This window comes from Symphalangus syndactylus, chromosome 24, assembly GCF_028878055.3.
Source record: "Symphalangus syndactylus isolate Jambi chromosome 24, NHGRI_mSymSyn1-v2.1_pri, whole genome shotgun sequence".
Taxonomy (NCBI): Eukaryota; Metazoa; Chordata; class Mammalia; order Primates; family Hylobatidae; genus Symphalangus; species Symphalangus syndactylus.
This window is the reverse complement of record NC_072446.2, coordinates 9,663,377-9,683,274: the sequence shown is the minus strand read 5'-3', so window position 1 is coordinate 9,683,274 and position 19,898 is coordinate 9,663,377. Positions and strand designations below refer to the sequence as shown.

At 48.1% G+C, this 19,898-nt stretch overlaps 1 protein-coding gene across 3 annotated transcripts in view; it reads right to left on the bottom strand.

Annotated features, from left to right (window-relative positions):
• DIDO1 (death inducer-obliterator 1) overlaps positions 1-19,898 on the bottom strand; it is a 61,611-nt gene that overhangs the window by 39,883 nt on the left and 1,830 nt on the right. Inside the window, exon 1 of one of the 3 annotated variants that reach the window (XM_055265406.2) lies at positions 9,893-10,046. The exons of the other annotated variants lie outside the window; for them this stretch is intronic. The gene's annotated coding sequence lies outside the window, so the exon portion shown is untranslated. Of the gene's footprint in view, positions 1-9,892; positions 10,047-19,898 lie in introns of those variants that run through there. 3 annotated transcript variants of the gene reach the window in all.

The window sequence follows — 19,898 nt, the reverse complement described above, 5'->3', positions numbered from 1 at the left end:
CAAGAAGACTTTTTTTTTTTTTTTTTTTTTGAGACGGAGTCTTGCTGTGTCACCCAGGCTGGAGTGCAGTGGCGCGATCTCGGCTCACTGCAAGCTCCGCCTCCCGGGTTCAGGCCATTCTCCTGCCTCAGCCTCCCGAGGAGCTGGGACTACAGGCGCCCGCCAACACGCCCGGCTAATTTTTTGTATTTTTAGTAGAGACAGGGTTTCACCGTGTTAGCCAGGATGGTCTCGATCTCCTGACCTCGTGATCCGCCCGCCTCGGCCTCCCAAAGTGCTGGGATTACAGGCTTGAGCCACCGCACCCGGCCTTCCAAGAAGACTTTAATTACTAGAAAGCCATCAAGTTTACGATGGCAGATGCAAGTTTTCTAAAATCCCAATTTTCACCCCAAAGCTCAAATTTTATCCTTAGCAACAAATACTGTTCGTTTTTTCTTTGAGACATCACTCGTTTTGGACAGAACGCCTGCCACATGCCAAGTCTGAAACTGTCCTCTGTCTTGTTCTGTCAGGGACAGACAGCGTTTCAGAAGACCACTCAGCTCCCAGCTCAATCCCCTAGGGCTGTGCGTGGACAGTACCCACGTGGGGATGCAGCAACAGCTTTATATGTAACTTGACATTTAATCACAGCAAAAGTAAAAAAGATGTATGTTTGCGGGTTCCGAATGAATAAAATTAATATTTACTGCATCATCAAGGACATTATTTGGGAAAACTGGCATATTCTAAACATTCGGTGCCCATGCACGGTGCTGAAGAGGGCTCCAATCTGCCCTGTGCCACCGGTGCAAACGTCAAACTCAACAGAAAAGGCCTGTACTATTAGACTATTATTATGCAGAAGTCATCTTTACCTCTTAGCCCCAGAAAGGGCTTCAATGACTTCCCCCTCAGGAGTCCATGGAACACAGAGAACTGTGGCAACATGCCATTTCTACCAGTTTAGGAGTACATTGGATATGTGCAAAGCAATAATACATACCTATGCTTCAGACATCAGACAACGTGCCATTTCTACCAGTTTAGGAGTACACTGGATATGTGCAAAGCAATAATACATACCTATGCTTCAGACATCAGACAACGTGCCATTTCTACCAGTTTAGGAGTACACTGGATATGCGCAAAGCAATAATACATACCCATGCTTCAGACATCAGAAGAGACTTTAAACATTTCCTTCCACAAGTGTTCTGTAACTACCTGTTAATCTTCCCTCAGATTCCCCAACTCACCAAAACACAGCCAAAAGTGAAATTTCTTAAAAACCAAATAAAAATATCCTCCCAAAAGGTCAGCTCTGTTACTTTAAAAAGCCTAACTACAACTATTACAATGCATGGGTTTGCAACCACTGCAAATCTGTACGCTCAACTTTTACTGCTCTAAAATCTGCTTGAAGTCGTTAACTCAAGTGTGCCCACTTCCAGGCTGTGGTGCAGCTGCATGATCAGGACTCACTGCAACCTCCACCTCATACGTTCAAACGATCGTTCCGCCTCAACCTGAGTAGCTGGGACACCACAGGTGTGAGCCACAGTGCCCAGCCCCCACCTAAAGATTTTCAGTTCCAAAAACTTGAGACTAGTTTCTGAGTAATTAATCTCCAAGACACTTTAAAATATGACATATGACCATAATTAAGTTTCTATTTTCATAACATCGCACCTCCAGGAAAAGAGCTCTGACTTCTAAGCAAAAAGATAAAACAAAAATGCGTATTTTACCTCGCCTGGTGGCAAACATTCTGTTTCTTCAAACCTCACATTCCCCTGAAACAATATTCAAAACAATTTTAACCCGCCAATCAGAAATTATAATGCTACAATAAAACCTCACTATTCTAAACTTCATTATTTTCGTTAATTCTGACAGGGTAGGCCAAAGTTTACATTTATTTATATTTTGCCTATTAAGGGTCTCCTGGCTCATCAATCTGTTTATTACGCAGATGAGGAGGAACTGAGAAGACATTAGGTAAAAGTTCTTTAAACTACCACAAATGGAAGGAAAGATTACCCAATAAAAGATTCTTGATAGCTCAGTTTTCTTTTTTTTTTGACACGGAGTCTCACTCTGTCACCCAGGCTGGAGTGCAGTGTTGCGATCTCCGCTCGCTGCAAGCTCCGCCTCCCGGGCTCATGCCATTCTCCTGCCTCAGCCTCCAGAGTAGCTGGGACTACAGGCGTCCGCCACCACGCCCAGAGAATTTTTTGTATTTTTAGTAGAGACGGGGTTTCACCGTGTTAGCCAGGATGGTCTGATCTCCTGACCTCGTGATCCACCCGCCTCGGCCTTCCAAAGTGCTGGGATTACAGGCGTGAGCCACTGCACCCGGCTGATAGCTCAGTTTTCATTAATGGGACAGTCACTAGGAGAATATGCCTAGAAACTTCAGATGACATCCCCAAATGCGACGTGTTCTCCAGCCACCAGCAGCAGCCGTTCGTGTGCCAGGACTGCCTACTCAAAGCTCCACCAGCTTGCGGCAGGAAACACCGTGCTGCACTCACCAAACAGGAAAGGGAGATTTGGGCCCACAAGGAAATGAAGAAGCCCAACTTTCATTTACTTTAGTAGCTATGCAAAATCTGACTTAATTGCATCCATTACATTTAAATCCTTCAGATGGCAAATTCAAAGTTTTGCTGCTTACCAAGTAATACTGTCATTATAAAAATTATTCTGGGCCGGGTGCGGTGGCTCATGCCTGCACTTTGGGAGGCTGAGGCAGGTGGACCACCCGAGGTCAGGATTTTGAGACCAGCATGGCCAACATGGTGAAACCCCCATCTCTACTAAAAACACAATAATTAGCAGGGCTTGGTGGCAGGTGCCTGTAATCCCAGCTACTTGGGAGGCTGAGGCAGGAGACTCACTTAAACCCGGGAGGCGGAGGTTGCAGTGAGCTGAGATCGTGCCACTGTACTCCAGCCTGGGCGACAAGAGCAAAACTCCCTCTCAAAAAAATAAAAATAAAAATAAAAAAGCAAGGGTGCCATAACACAGTATGTTTCTCACAAGGAAAATATAGAGAAAAATCCAGAAACAACCTATTGTTGTTTTACATTTCTTGGGTATTTGTGTTTTTATAGATACGCAGAGACAAAAAGCAAAACTTGTTACTGAAAAACCTGCTGAGGACTAATGCTTTGGCCAGCCCCCGGCTACAGCCAGGCTGCCAAGCTCCCCGGTGTGAGCTTGCAACAATCCTGCCATTTCCCTCCATCTACTTTCTAGTGCAAAACACAGGCTGGTGACCTTGGTGGGCAACTCAGGTGGGAAATTTCAACTCTCCAAATGAATGCCAGGAACCAGAAACAGTCACATAAAATCATTTATCGAGGTGAAGGAGAAGTGAGGTTTATTGCTCTCTATGTAATGGATGAGTATAAAGTCTCCTAAACTACTACCTTTGATGGGCTCCTCTTGTCTCAGTAAAAAAGAAAATATGGCTTCAAATACTAAGATACAGCCCCAATTCTATATACCAGGATCCCTGTTGCTCTTAATAAAAGGTTACCAACCTGGGCCTCGGTGAGGACCACAATGCACAGGTTCTTATCCCCATGAAGAAATCCACCTCATGCCACATGTGTGGCAGTGTGAGCTCCCCAGGGACCATGTGAGGTGGGGTGCGCTGCGGGGGCTGCTTCCCCTCAAGGGCATCTGTTTATCATGGGTTTAAATCACTGTTCCTTTATGTTCTCCTCGGTCCACACCCTTAGAGACCTGCATAATTCCATGGCCTCAAGCACAGCCTACTCTTGCCTCCCCCCAACCCCCATCTTCACTGCTGCAAAGGATTCAGCAAGGGGCTGTGTAGGGCACTTTGAAGGAGAGGTGTGTACTGGAACAGCTTTATCGGTGACAAGGAATCAGACTGATTCCACACTTGCCCCAAGGGGCAAGCACATGGTTGAGCCACTAAAAATTGTTCAAAGACACAGCTTACCGTCCTAAAAGTAATCAATTTCCTCAAGTGTTTAGAGCCAACTATTTTACAACTCTTAGAGAAGTGGTTCTCAAAGGGTCGTCCAGGGGTCCTTTTGGGAGGCCCCCAGATCAAAGCAGTCTGCACAACACTAACATTCCGTGCTGTTTCCACAGCCACTCTGAGTATATGCTAGAGCATTTCAGAAGCTGAACGGAGATACTAAGTTTGAATTTGGAAGATGTGCGAATCCAGAGGCTGTCAGTTAAGCCAAAGAGATTTGTGAAAACAAAAACATCTTTCTCATTAAATTGTTTTCATCATTGAAAACAGGTTCCATTAAATGGTTTACTTATGTTAATATATAATGGTTTACAATTTTACTTCATTTATTTGAGATGGAGTCTCGCTGTCACCTAGGCTAGAGTGCAGTGGCGCGATCTCGGCTCACTGCAACCTCTGCCTCCTAGGTTCAAGGGATTCTCCTGCCTCAGCCTCCCGAGTAGCTGGGATTACAGGGGTGTGCCACCATGCCCAGTTTTTTTGTGTGTCTTTAGTAGAGAAAGGGTTTCACCATGTTGGCCATGCTGGTCTTGAACTCCTGACCTCAGCTGATCTGCCCACCTTGGCCTCCCAAAGTGCTAGGATTACAGGCATGAGCCACCATGCCCGGCTGGTTTACAATTTTAAATAGAAGGCACTTAAGCATTTAAATGACTCATTTTTAAATGTCAAACATGGTGACTATCAACAGATATAACAAAAGCTCTTTAGGGTCTTCCGTGCTTTTTAGGAGTGTAAAGCAGTCCTGGGTCCAGCCAGTCTGAGAACCGCTGACAAAGAGCAGTGCCTTCCACTGCTGGAGCCTGAAAGGCTGCTGCCCGAGGCCATTCTGGTTCAGTCAGGATGCTAGTGGCAGTGACAGGTTCTGCTTTAGCATTTGGCTTTTCCAGACACCCTGTCTACTCTCTTTCAGTTTCATGTGATTACTGACGAGGCAGGGATTGCCAAGTGAGATGGCCAACTAAGTTCAGGTGGAGAGAACGGGGTTTCTTCTTTAAAAACCCTTCCCTCACAAGAATTTGCTTCTCAAATTGGAGCTGCAGCCAATTTTTTTTTTTTGGAGACAGGGTCTCTGTTGCCCAGGCTGGAGGGCAATGGAGCGACTGACCATGGCTCACTGCAGCCTCAATCCCCCTGGGCTCAGGTTATCTTTCTACCTCAGCCTCCCGAGTAGCTGGGACTACAAGCATGCACTACAATGCCCGGCTATTTTTTTATATACATACATATATATATATATATATATATTTTTTTTTTTTCCCCCCAATAACAGGGTTTTGCCATGTTGCCCGGTCTGGACTCAAACTCCTGGGCTCAAGTGATCATCATGCCTCAGCCTCCCAAAGTGCGTCAGCCCTCACACCCAGCCTGGAATTCCAACTTACGAAGGTCACAGCCTAAGGGGCAAAATTACTGCTTGGGGACCTTGTAAACTCAAAAGTCAAGAATTAACTTTGTATTTCAGCTGGAATCTTCCTTTCTTTCCCTGGGATTGAGAGGCCAAAGTCTAGTTTTGCTTTAGGGGGTAGGGGGACGGTCCAAGCTGAAGACAAAGGAGTTCTGACATAAAAGGGGTTTGTTTCTGTATCCATTTTTACATGTACTGCTGGATTCAACAGAGTCAAACATGTATGAGAAGCAACTTCCCGGCACCCCAATCACTGCTGCACGGGTGGGGAGAAGTGAGCAGAAAGGTATTTTACTACTCAAACATGTGAAAGGGAAAGCATTATCTTTTAGTGACAGTCCAGCAAATCCAAACAGGCCAGGCCAGTGTCTACCTGGCCTGTGTCTCCAGGGTCTTGGGAGCATCTCTGGGGCCTACTCCCCTCGGTGCAGATTCAGCATTCCCAGTCCTGACAGCTGAAGCCAGCAGTGCCCACCTCCACCCAGACATTTATAACCAGGACAAGCCCTCAGTTAAGCAGATAGGGGGTTGGGGGGCTCAAGGGGGAACCTGTCTATGAATGCAGGGTTCAATCCCAGCTGCAAACGACAGCGAGGAGGGGGGAGGGAGGGCACAGTGTACCAGGCAGTATATCTGTCTATGAATGCAAGGGCCACAGGCTATCAGGCAGTGCACCTAAGGGCTGCACTTTCCTGTCTGTGAAATGGGGACGGTAATGACCTCACAGCTTCCAAGGTTTTCTGAAGCGACATCATGTGAAGTGCCAAATCATCTGTGGCAAGTGTGCAACAGATGGTAGGTGCCACCTAAGAAAGTGACACAGCCTGTGCTGGCGAGGGCTTGGAGAGAAAGGCCCTCTTAGGTGAGTCTATTTGTCCGAGAACATACTGTTCTCACGGAGGGCAGGGAGTGCTTCACGATGACCCAGGAGAAATAAGTAGGAAGTACACACAAACTTATGAGAGTTTTTTTTTCTCACAAAGGTGACAAACTGAACACAAACTAACAGACTAGTTTGAAAAATCACGAAACATCTATATAGTGAATTTCTTTTTGTTGGGGGTGGGGGGTGGACAGAGTCTTGCTCTGTCACCCAGGCTGGAGAGTAGTAGCACAACCACAGCTCACTACAGCCTGGAACTCCTGGCTTCAAGGGGTCCTCTGGCCTCAGCCTCCCGAAGTGCTGGGACTACAGGAGCGCATCAGCATGCTTGGCCTAAGGGAATTCTTTTTTTTTTTTTGAGACAGAGTCTCAGTCGCTCAGGCTGGAGTGCAGTGGTGCGGTCTTGGCTCACTGCAATCTCGACCTCCCAGGTTCAAGCGATTCTCCCACCTTGGCCTCCCAAGTAGCTGGGATTACAGGCACGTACCACCACACCCAGCTAATTTTTGTATTTCTAGTTAAAGATGGGGTTTCACCATGTTGGCCAGGCTGGTCTGGAACTCCTGACAAGTGATCCACCCATCTTGGCCTCCCAAAGTGCTGGGATTCCACGCATGAGCCACCGTGCCCGGCCAGGAATTCTTTAAGGGTGATGAATCATCACATGCACAGCCGTGAGAAAAACTCCCTGGCACCTGAGAGCCGCAGACAAGCCGGCCAGGGCAGTGGCCACAGCCTCCAACACATCCCGTTCACTAGTGCAAAACAGCTGTAACGTGGAGCTTTTCTGGACAGCACCCTTTCTGGTGTTTTTACTTTCTATTTTTACATAATGTTTAAGTTTCCTGTATGTGTATTACTTTTGTAACCAAACACATTAAGGTATCTTCATTTTGGAAAAAAAGTTGATTCACCTTATTATAAAGGTATATTAAATACCACTTAAATGTCTCTATCAGCATATGCAAAACAAAACCATGGCATCAAAATTTGATACCCAAGGAGAGAAATGCCTCCTTCACAACTTACACACGATTATTACCACCTATTAAGCTATTTATGGTCATGGTTATAGAATTCTTATTAAAATATGTACAATTACCTATTCATCTCCATATAACAACTTAACCTCAAAATTACTACTCAAAAAATAAAATGAGGCCTAGACAACACAGACTGTCTCACAGATGAGTGTGTACATGTACATGAAATGAGCAAACTGGACTTTGTTCTTTGACCTCCTCTTTCCCAATTAGTACATTTCCATTAACTGTTAATCATAGAAACTTTGTAATGCAATTAACATACATCACTTGACAGCTGTCATAAAAAGGCTGATCTTAGTATCCACTGTAAGGGACCCCATCATTTAAATAAGAAATGTAAGTGAGAGACTCTGTTTAGGGAGAATTTTCTAGTGGTCTTCTCAGCCTGCCAGAGACAGATGAGACATCTCAGGCAAGTGCACAGTGCAGGGACCCACGGATAGTAGGGAGTCACCTGTTAAACACGTTCAATCTTGGCTCTTCAAGAGCCAAATAAGCCACTTGGTAGCATGGGACAGGCATATAAAAAGGAAAAACGTGTCTTGTTTACAGAGATTCCAAACAATGAAGACGTGGCACAGCTTAAAAATAAACACTGAAGAGAAGCACCCTACTGGGCTCCACGGAACTGACCTTAAGGGAATTACGACCCTAGGCTGTAGAAAAACTCACAGTATCAACAGCAGAACCTGCCAACTTCACCGCGAACAAAACGGGAGCCAATGCCCATTCCAATCGTTTCCTCCTTACATGAAGAAACCCCACCACCCTTCAAGGCCCAACTGATGATACATACGTCCTAGACAAGCTTTTGTGATGCTCACACATACACATGCAACATGGGGTGGGCTGTCTGGTAACCATGGGTACAGCTGGGCAGTCAATCACAAATTATCTTATTTGTGCCCTGTCTTCTCATCACAGCACAATTAGCTCCTCTTGACATAGTCTGAAGTCAATCAACTACTAATAAGGGACAGCCTCTGGTGGAAAGCCTGAAAAAATTCAAGATACACGCTTTTCCAAAACAAGAAGTATGTTAAGAAACTTGTTGAAACAAGTCTACAAGAACAGACATCTCCTCCCCACGTACACAGCAAGTAAGAAAACAAGTGTGCATTAAGCAGGGAGTTTCACAACAGGGCTGTGTCTGCCTTCCTGGGTGACATTTCTGAGATGTCTATGCCGTATTTAAAATAGGAAAATAGTGGAATAGTCGCAGACACACATACACAAACAGCAACCCAAAGGGCCACTAAAGAGCCCTAAGCTCCAGGGTAAACGAGTTGGCAACACCTGATTTAAAGGAAGGAGCTGGAATAATCTCTCAAGTTCCCCCACTGAACTTGTCTCCAGGAGGACTGGGACAGGGGCCACCTTGGTCACTGCTATATCCCTCGTGCTAACGCAGTATGCAATGAATGTCCATTAAAAAAAGACTGTATTTACTCCTTAAAATGCACTGCTAAGGACCTTTCTCAGAACTGTATTTCAACCAAGTCATATGTGGCCCTAGGGAAACCATGGAACACGGAGTATATAGCAAGGCTATGTGAATATACCGAAAAAACGTTCCCATCAGCCTTTCCCTCCTCTAAGTCCCTGAGTACACTAGGCTCAAATCTCATTCCATCAGCAGGCAGATGACACGGATATCGATGGCCCAGGCACAAGTTAAAGAGTATTTTCAATAACTGGTAACGCAATAAGCTACTGCTACCTGTGGCCCAAACTTTAAACTTACATATTAAAGTCCTTTAGAGCAGAAAAGCCGGCCCTGACCTCCACTGTCTCAGAACCGCGAAAAGGAGCCCCGGAGGCCGCAGCGGAGGCAACACAGGCAGCACGAGCACCCCTCCCGCCGAGCGCAAGAGCTGGCCCTTTCGGCTTCCAGGGTCACTGGAAGGCAAAATGTGTCACAAATACAGCCAGTACACACCAACGCAACAAACGATTCCACAAAAAAACTGAAAACCAGCGCGGGGAGGTAAGGACACATTCTTTAGGAAGCGAATCCGCGCTCTTTGCGCTTCCTGCAGCGCCAGCCGCCCTGCAGTGCCGGAATCCCCCGAAAGCACGCCAGAAGCTAAGCCGGCCACCCCGACCGCACCCAAGGCCCGGGAGGAAGCGCCGAGGCCCCCCAGGATGCCTAGGGAAACCAGCTGCGCTTACAAGCCAGCCGCGCAGGCCCCCGAGCCCCGGGCCGCACTCGCCCAGGCCAGCCCTGCGCTCTTCCCCGCGAGCGGCCGCGCCGACTCCCACCCTCGGAACCGTTCCAGCCGCGACCACCGAGTGCTCGCCAGTCGCCTCGACCTCACGCAGCCCACCAGGGCCGGCGACTGAGGCCCGCGCCCCCAGCCCGGGGAGGCTCTGACCGGCCCCGCCCGCTCGCTCGCTCGTTCCCTTCTGCGGCCGCCATCTTCTCGGCGGGAGCGGCCTGTGCGGGATCCGCGGCTCTCGCCAGCCGGGCTCCGATGCCAGCCCCGCCCCGCTCCCGAGGGCGGCCCAAGCGGCGGCCGGCTCCTCTACCCGGCACCCGGGACGCCACTTACCGCAGGCCGCAGGCCTCTAGGGTCTCGCAGCCATTTCCCCGAACGCCGCGGAGTGGGCGGCCGGCCACCGAGATGGCGCGGGGCTAGAGCGGCGCCCCCGCGCGGCGGACGGAGGACGAGGCCGGCCATCGAGACGCTGCGGGGCTAGAGCGACGCCCGGGCTGGGAAGCCCGGCCCCCGCCTGCGCGCATGCGCCCGCCTTCCATACCTGCACTCCGGACGCGCCCTTTAGGTCTGCACTGACAATGACTTGCTTGCATCCTTTGTGGACACCTTATTTCCCCGACCCCAAGAGTGAAAGCTGAGGCAGTGCCCTTGCAGGGATCCCTCGGAACAGCCCGGGCAGGGCGCAGGCGGAACGTGGATGCTAGCCCCGATGGACTGCACTCCGCCAGGATTTCGCTCTTAAGGCCGATAAACCCTTCAAGTCGGTGGGGATAGGAAGCTCCTGGGCTAAGTTTTTAAGAGGTGTGGGGGGGGCGGGGACAGAGGATAAAGGAAGAAAAGGCCCAGGTTTTCTCTTCCAGATTGTATTTCTCAAACCGCAAGCCCCTGACGGCCTCGGCTGGGAATGGCAGGGAGCGGCGAGGTCCAGGCGTGGGGGGGTTTCTCTCCAACTTGAAGACCCTACCCTGCTGCCTCCCCACCCCAAGCTCGGCGCCAGAAACCAGGAGCGTGGGGGTGGGGGGAGAGGAAGGAGCACAGCGAGGAAGGGAGGCGGGCACGCTGGACCTCTAGGCCCCAGGGACCTTGGCGGTGTGGTCGCAAAGCTCTGCCTCCTCCCACCATGTCAATCCTACACTCAGAACTACTGACCAGTAGCTAGAACTCAAAGAACGCATGGATACGTTTGCCCACAGGGGTTGGAGGGAAAGATTAGACACTTACTATCAAGAGAGGGGAAAGTGAGGTATGGTAGATGTCAACCTTCCATGTGGATTTTCTTCAGTTCGCTCAACAGTAACTAGAGTGACACTCCATCACCTGTCTGTCCCCAGTTACTGCAGGAAAGAGACTGGGAGGGGGCAGGAGGGGCAGCTGTTGCCTTGAGGCACCATGGGCACTGGCCATTTGCTCCGAGGGCAGGGACTTGGGGGGGGGAGGTGGCCCCATTACTTGCTTCCGCTTCTGTGAACAGTGATACACTACCTGAAAGCACGGACCATCTAGCCTTTGGCGTCGGCCCTGGCCAAGAGTAAAAGGGGCCCAGAGTGCCGTAAACCTGCCCCTAATACAGAGGCTTCTGCGATGCTTCCATGGATGAACCAGGGGCTTTGAGGCAGGTGTGCTTTTTAATAATACCGCTGAAGATTACAGGTCTGCCAGTTTCTGAGGCGGACTTAGTTTTCTTCAGAGGAATACAAGGCAGCTTGTTTCTGCTGGTGTGGCCCATTAGGACCACATTAATAGAATCTGGCAGGGATGGACTTGACCAGTCTTCCATCTTTTGTGTGTCCTCAGGTTGCAAAGAGGGCTTTTTGCCCTCAGACATGGGGTAGTGGGAAGCTTAGAAGACAGACAGGGTTGAGACCACCTTTAACAAGCAGCGTGATCTTGGGCAAGCTCTCTGTTAAAAGGAGGGCTCACATGCTGAGGCCCAGGTGAAGACCACATGAGGCCTCCCTACAAGAGGCTCTCTCTAAATCCAACTGGTATAGGCGAACCTCAGCCCAGTCTCTTTAGCTGAGGATCTTTAAACCAGCCACAATTTGTTTCTGCAAGACGGTGAGATTTTAAGAGATTTTAACTCTTGGGTACAGTTTCACGCTGGGCACTCAGGAGAGATAGATGGAAAGGCACTAAGGGAATAGAAAGAGTGGACAAGGCGGCTCAGGGACAAGAGAACCAAGAGGAAGAAAAAGGCAGGAAAACATGAGGAAAGGGAACCCTCACTCAGCTCACCGCAGTGCTCAGCGATACGCAGAATGCCTTCCTTCCTGCAAGTCCAGAGGATACCGGAACCTGCCTCTCGTTCTCATCTCCCCCGCCCCCCCAGCAGAAGCTGGCTCGGCTGTGGAGGCCTGGCCAGACTATCCACTCTGGCCTTCCCCACCTACAAGGTGACGAAGCCAGCTCTATCCCAGCTTACCTGCCGTCACTACTCCTGGGAGCTGCCCTCCCTGGTGAGAAAGGCATTTGGAGAATCTACAGTCTGGGTATTTGAATTTGAACTCCACTAGCAAAAGAATACTTTTTCCTAGCCGAATTTATTTTAAAAGTAAAACCCAAAGGAGAAAACAAAGTCTTCAGTTATTTCAATAAATTGTTCCTTAACTATCCCCAATCCACAAACAAAACCCCACAAGTAGCACCGATTTACAACAGGATGTGGCGCAGAAAGCAGGAAGGGGCCAAGAGCGCTCCAGCAGGAAGCTTAATAGGTGGTCCATGGCGAAAAACACGATGGGTGCATCACAAATAGGTGTAAACAGTACACTTTTGTAATGTGTAGACACGTTTCTGCAACCCCAATGCCACGCAAAGTTTAGGGAAAGTCTTTGAAAGTACAATCCGGAAAACTCAGCAATTCTTTCAAAAAAATGGCTTTCCGCGGTTATAAGCCTCCTTCATTGGGACTCAGGGTCCGCAGCAGAATATCCTGACCCAAAATAAAAATACTATGACAAAAATACTCCAGCAGGCAGCCGGCTTTACTTCGTTTAAAGCCGGATTTGGCTTAGTCCCGTGAAAGCGAAGGAGCACCAGCGTTTCCTGATTCCGCACAGTTCTCTCGGCAGAGAGGGCCCGTCCTCTCCAAGAACCGGAAGCCAGACAGCATCAGGACGTTTTATTCTTCTCACCTGGGATTCAGAGAGGCAGCGGCCAAGGACAGCGCCACCGCCGAGGCCACCGGGCAGCGTCCAGGTCTCGGCCTTTGGGAGAGGAGCAGCGAGGGAGGGGCGAGGGCGGGGCACGCCTGGGCCTCGGCGCTGGGCTCCTCCGCTGCCCGCTCCAGGGGACGCCCGCAGGATTCTTGCAGACCTCTGCCGAGGTAGGATGGAGGCCTGCAGGGATGCACCTCGGGCCCGCGACCCGGACGGCCGCAACATAGTTCTTTCTGGCCGGAGATTAGCCTGGTCGTGAGTCGTGTCTGTGCCAGGCCCTCCACGCTGTGCTCCAGGGCCTCAGTGCCCGGCGCGCTGGGGCTGTACCGCCAGCCACTTGGGGCAGGAAAAAGGAATCACAAAACACAACCCTCTCCTTTACCCAGGAGGAGAACGTGGATTCCCAGGAAAAAAAAAAAAAAAAAAAAAAAAAAAATATATATATATATATATATATATATATATATATATATGCTTACTGTTTTCTTATTGCTAGCAAAAACTTCAGCCACTGTGCTGTGTGTTTTTTTTGGAGAAACTGATGAATTTTCTTTACTTTTACATTGTATAAGGCCAGCTAACTTTAACAGTTAACTTTAGATAAATCAACTCACCAATGCTAAAAGGTGTCACAATCAAATCGTCCACTACTTCCCCTCAAAGCAAACAGTAAAGCACTGCCTTTGGCTCCTTTAAAGAATATTAACCAGATCTGCCCGGCGCGGTGGTTCACGCCTGTAATCCCAGCACTCTGGGAGGCCGAGGTGGGCAAATCACCTGAGGTCAGGGGTTGAAGACCAGCCTGACCAACATGGTGAAACCCCATCTCTACTAAAAATACAAAAATTAGCTGGGCGTGGTGGCAGGCGCCTGTAATCCCAGCTACTCGGGAGGCTAAGGCAGGAGAAACACTTGAACCCGCTGCACTCCAGCCTGGGTGACAGCAAGACTCTGTCTCAAAAAAAAAAAAAAAAAAAAAAACCCAACAACAAAAAAACAGATCTTTGTCTACCAAAGGGCAAATGCTACATTTGTGTATCACTGAGTAACTGCACTGCCAGAAAAGGCAACTTCACAGAACTCACCCACTCAATGAATTCCACTGAATGCTGTTTTGAGACAACCAACACAGAGGGAGAGCATGGACGATAGTGGGTAAGATAAAGGGAACTGGCAAGATGGAAAGGGGCCAGGAAACAAAAGAATTCAAGGAAAAACAGAAACGGAAGTTAAACTTTGTGTTCTAACCCCAAAGACCTCTAGAAAGCTGTGGGATGTGATGGAGCTACATGTTCTATGCAGCATATGAAAATCATACCAATTTTCTGTCTTTTAGACAAAAGAATAAATGTGAAATAGGAAAAAGGGAGGGAAGTGAGATGGCAGGAGGGCATCACCCCCCTTAATGCTGTACCAAATTACTATACAAACTGAATTTTTGTAATTAGAATTATGGACAGTGTCTTATCATTTGTATGTTACCAGAAACCTGTGCTATGACTTTTAACTAGAAAAACAACAACGGATGGATCTTTTTTTGGTCACATTAGCCTCTGTAAGTTACTCAAGACAGCTGCAATGAACTGACAACAATATCCACAAAGCAAAAGGAACTTCTCATGGCAGGGAACTGAATTTGGATGTTATTCTCAGTTCTGTCATTTTCCAGATACCTTTAGAAAGAATGAGCTGCAGTTTGTCTTGCTTTCCTTGAGACAAGGTCTCACCCTGTTGCCAGGCTGGAGTGCAGTAGTGTGACCTTGGCTGTCTGCAACCTCTGCCTCCAAGGCTCAAGCAACCCTCCTGCCTCAGCCTCCTGAGTAGCTGGGACTAAGGTGCATGCCACCACACCTGGCTAATTTTTCTATTTTTTGTAGAGATGGGGTTTCACTACATTGCCCAGGCTGGTCTCGAACTCCAGGGATCCACTCGCCTCTGCCTCCCAAAGTGCTGGGATTACAGGCATGAGCCACAGTGCCTGGCCTGAGCTGCAGTATTTCTATATCCTCTGCTAAGGAGTGAACACATTAATACAGAACCATGCTCATCACTCCTTCCTCTGAGAATGTTTCATGTTTCTCTGAGGTGTCTAAGTTTTCTCTTTGAGGTCAGTGAAAAGTAAATAAAAACAACTTTGGAATAAATTAATATTTTAGTAAGTATAAGGCAAAAAACTATTTCTTTTCTGACTGGTTTTATCTCAATCATCTTTAAAGGAACACAGCAAACAAGAAAGCCAAAAAAACGCTTTGAGAGATTCTGACAGAATAAGAGTAAAGTGGTTGCACCCAAATAGGACATTTACCCTTACAGGCTCTTCACACCACGGAATACAGGCCAGCGAAAAAGGGGAAACGAACCCATAGACGACTGAACTCCTACACCAGCTGGCAAGCACCAGGAGGAAGGTGCAGGGATGTCCATAAGGTCAGAGACAGCCATCAGTTCACAGGGCATTCCAGACGCAATGGGCCCCGGCCCCATTCTTGGGCCTTCTGCCTAACCTCAATGTCTCAGGAGTATGGGACCTTAGGGGGAAGGATAGGGCTACAATTGTGCAGGCTACAATTAAAGGTATTTTTCTTAAATGAAAACACTTTAAGAAGTGAAAGAGACTTCAGTAACCTTCCAGAATTTGTCCAGATAGGAATAACTGTATAAATTAATTCTTGTTCTTGCTTAGTTCACAAAAACAAAATGGTAAAACTGAGAAAGAGTGTGTTCGGAGGAAATAGCAACAACAACAACAAAGGCTGAGCTATTAGCAGTTTCCAAAAGACACCCAAATGGGAACCGAAGGCTTTTTCCCTTCAGGGAGGTCTCGCTTTGTTGACCTGGCTGGTCTCAAACTCCTGGCCTCAAGGGATCCCCCTGTCTCAGCCTCCCCAAAGTGCTGGGATTGTAGGTGTGAGCCACCCTGCCTCTTTCATTCCAATAGGAAAGTATTTAAAGAGTAAAGGTAGGGCCAGGCACGGTGGCTCACACCTGTAATCCTGACACTTTGGGAGGCCCAGGAGGGAGGATCACTTGAGCCCAGGAGTTGAAGGCCAGCCTGGGAAACGTAGGAACTCTATTTCTGCTTCTACCTGCCCATCAGACACGTGATCACAACAGCTGCATGCATACAAAGAACTTAAGACACAGACAGAACTATCCATATGTATGTGTGTATATTTATATATATTTTTTGTTAATTTTTATAAAAAAGAAAAGTCAGATTCCAAACCAGTAACTATCTATCAAATCCTAACCAGCCAGGTTCAAAGTACATAATCAAACTCAAATAAAATAGTACATAAACGATGCTTTGACCACGTACATTGCTACTCAAAATACTCTTTGGCCTTTCCCACTGGTCTGCAATGGCAGGACTGTATCACCTTCCCTCCCACCACATTTGTTTCAGGTAACAGTATGCTAGATACAGTTTGTCTCAACCTCAGCAGGAGTTAAAGATTTAAAAAAAAAAAAAAAAAATCAAGAAAAGATTATTCTTGCTCTCACCCAAACAAACTTACAAAATATTCAGTGCTTTCTGATTTAGTGGTATAATCTAGAAAGGGAAATAAAATCAGGCAAAAAGAGGGAGGGGGAAGGGCACCTATATCAAACAATCACCATTAAAGATTCTTTACAGGGTCTAGGTTCACCAGACACATGGTGTCAGAATATGTGCAGCAGGCCAGGTGCCATGGCTCATGCCTGTAATCCCAGCACTTTGGGAGGCCCAGGCAGCTGGATCACCTGAGGTCTGGAGCTCGAGACCAGCCTGACCAACATGAAGAAACCGCATCTCTACTAAAAATACAAAATTAGCCAGGCATGGTGGCGCATGTCTGTAATCCCAGTTACTCAGGAGTCTGAGGCAGGAGAATCTCTTAAACTGGGAGGCGGAGGTTGCAGTGAGCCAAGATCGTGCCATTGCACTCCAGCCTGGGCAACAAAAGCGAAATTCTGTCTCAAGCAAAAAAACAAAACAAACAAACAAAACAAAAAAAGAATATGTGCAGCAGACTAAATAGTAAAATTCTTCCTTACCCCTTTCCAACATCTCTAATTGTTTAACATACTGTGAAAAGTGAAGTCTATGAAATTGAGGTCTGAGGGTTTCCTATCTACTTCTGCTAACCATTCTAAGCATCAACAACTGATGGGTTTATCAATTATCCTAAAACATAAGGTGGTTTGATTTGCCCAATCTCTTTGAAAGCCTGAAGTCTCCAGTATGTAGGGGTTTGATTTTATGCTTTTGGGTTTTGAGAGTAAAACAAAAAAATCCATGGGAATAATGTGGTTTTGAAACATGGCTGATACCCTGGTTTTTTAAACATTTTATGATTTGAGTAAAGGAAGCACTCTATGCAGTGGTTCACACCTGTAATCCCAGCACTCTGGGAGGCCAAGGCAGGAGGACTGCTTGCACCCAGAAGTTTGAGAACAGCCTGGGCAACATAGTGAGCCCTCTCCTCTACAAAAAAATAAACAAAATTAGCCGGGTATGGTGGCTTCCGCCTGTAGTCCCAGCTACTCAAGAGGCTAACATGGGAGGATTAGCTGGGAGGTATAGGTTGCAGTAAGCCATTATCACGCCATTGCACTCCAGCCTGGGCAAACTGCTTTCCCCTTTTTAAAAACTCATTAATGTCTTTTAAGACTAATATACCTTTAGCACTCCTCTTTCTGTTCATCTCTTTCAATATGGGCCGGGCGCGGTGGCTCATGCTTGTAATCCCAGCACTTTGGGAGGCCGAGGCGGGTGAATCACGAGGTCAGGAGATCGAGACCACGGTGAAACCCCGTCTCTACTAAAAATACAAAAAATTAGCCGGGCGTGGTGGCGGGCGCCTGTAGTCCCAGCTACTCAGAGAGGCTGAGGCAGGAGAATGGCGTGAACCCGGGAGGCGGAGCTTGCAGTGAGCCGAGATTGCGCCACTGCACTCCAGCCTGGGCGACAGAGCGAAACTCCGTCTCAAAAAAAAAAAAAAAAATATGAAACAACTCAAGTTCAAAGCCACCACCTCAGCTTGCAAGACACTGGAAGCTCTGAACACCTGGTTGCCCCTCAGCTGACTGTAAGAGGGCCAAGCCTTTGGTTTCTCTCGTCCACATGCCCACCTCTGTCATAGGAAAGCTCAGGCAGTTGATGAATCCAGCAGGCAGAAATCCTTGTCACTGTCCCAGATGTCAACCAGTGTGGCCCTACACCCTCTCCTGTCCTGGGACCCACCTACCTCTTTCCTGCTCTCCTGCACTCTTGGTGACTCCCCATGCTGGTGTCTTCAGGGGTCTGGCCCAGGCTCTCCTCCTCTCCCTCCACCCATACCTTCTCCACGGAGACTTCATGCACACCTGGCTGTAGTTGCCTTTATCTCTGCCTAGATCCGGGCACCATCATTCACCTGCTCCCCTGGCATCTCCACATGAATGCCTCAAATGCACTTCAAAACCTACCTAACACATGCAAAATGAGCTTAGGACTTCTGACCTCCCTACTACATACATACAGGCTCTTCTCTGGCGTTCCCCATCCAGAGGATGGTCCCACCACCCTATAAATTCATAGGCCAGAAGCTGAGAAATGATCCTTGACCCCCCCTCCCTGCTCCTCCGTCTCACCTGCTGCTGCAGCGTTTCGTGGCATCTAGCTCACTGCTCACTTCTCAGTACATAAGTGCATGGCCCTAATGGCTTCTGAATGCCTTCAACATACTACGCTGTCTTCACCTCACCCCTGCTCACCACACTCCAATGTTTCCCATTCCCATCACATCACTCAACTTCTTGCTCTCTCACCCAAAACTATCAAATGGGGAGTTTTGGCAGCTTCATCCTGGACTTCCCTGCCACCTGGAAACTGCTAACATAGCTTCTTGAAACTCGACACCCTGTGGCTTCAGGGAGCGCCTTTGAAGCCCCTGGTTCTGTCAGACCCCCCCGGCCACTTTCTTGCTACCCTTCATAGGCAACTTCTTCCTTAGTGAATACAGCTTGCAGCTGTGCATTCTGGACTTGATCCACTCCTTGTCTCCATGGGATTCCTCCGAATACCATACCTATCAACTCTCAACTCTAGCCCTGCTCTTCCCCTTGAGCTTTAGATATGTCTCACTGGCACCTCCAATTCAATGAGGCCCACGTTGAACTCACCACCTTTCCCTCGTTGTTGCACCTCCTTCTTCATCATGATCATTCTCAGTTGGTGCCACCACCTCATCAGCTGGGCTACTCCCCCGCATCACTCTGGTCTTCCTTCTTAGCTCCCACAAATTGTCAGTCACCAAGGACTGCTCATTTCCCTCCTGACTGAAGGTCTCTTTCCATTTTTGCTAGTATTGCTTCCAGTTAAGATCCTCATAATCATTCACTCATTTATTCCTTCATCACTCAACAAATAAATATTTATGGAGCTCCTATTACGAACTAGACTTTAGCCATAATCAACTCACATGAAGCTTACCATTTTATGGTGAATCATAACATCCCATCAGGCAGCAACCACACGGACCTTGTGCTAAGAGCTACGAAGAGCTAAGTTGGGATTCTATGCAAGCATAAAGGAAAGGCACTCAATCCAGCTTTGTTAGAGAAGACTTCCCCGAGAATGCCACGTCTCTACCGAGGAGGTGAGCAGGAGTTAGCCTAGGGAAGGCTGTTAGCTAGGGCCCAGACTGTGAGAGCGCAGCGGTAACAAAGCTTGCTGACATGAGAAAACCTCCAATCGGCTGAGATGGCTGGAGCAGAGAATAAGATCAGGAGTGCAGACTTATAGCTGCACTAACTTTACATAGGCAATTGGGGAGTCCCCAAGGGATGTTAGAAGGATAGAGTCAATGAGTGATGGCTTTTGGAGAGATCACCCTGTCTGCTACGTGAGAGGTAGTGACAGGACTTCTGGAACTCAACAGAAGTTACGGAGACATCCTGGCAATCCGAAAAGCAAAGATGATGGCTTCCATGTTATGGTGGAAGAGGCTGGGAAACAACACAGAGGAGCCAGTTTCTAGAGAGGATTAAGGAGGGGGCTCGAGTAGGACTTGGTTACCGGTTGGCTGTTGGGAGGAGGGGCATTAACCTGTGACCCACAGGCAGGCACTGAGAAAGCCTCTTTGGACTGGAATGTTAAGGAATGTCTCCTTAAGGTGCTAGCACTCAAGCTTTCTGCTCCTGCATCCCCTTGCACA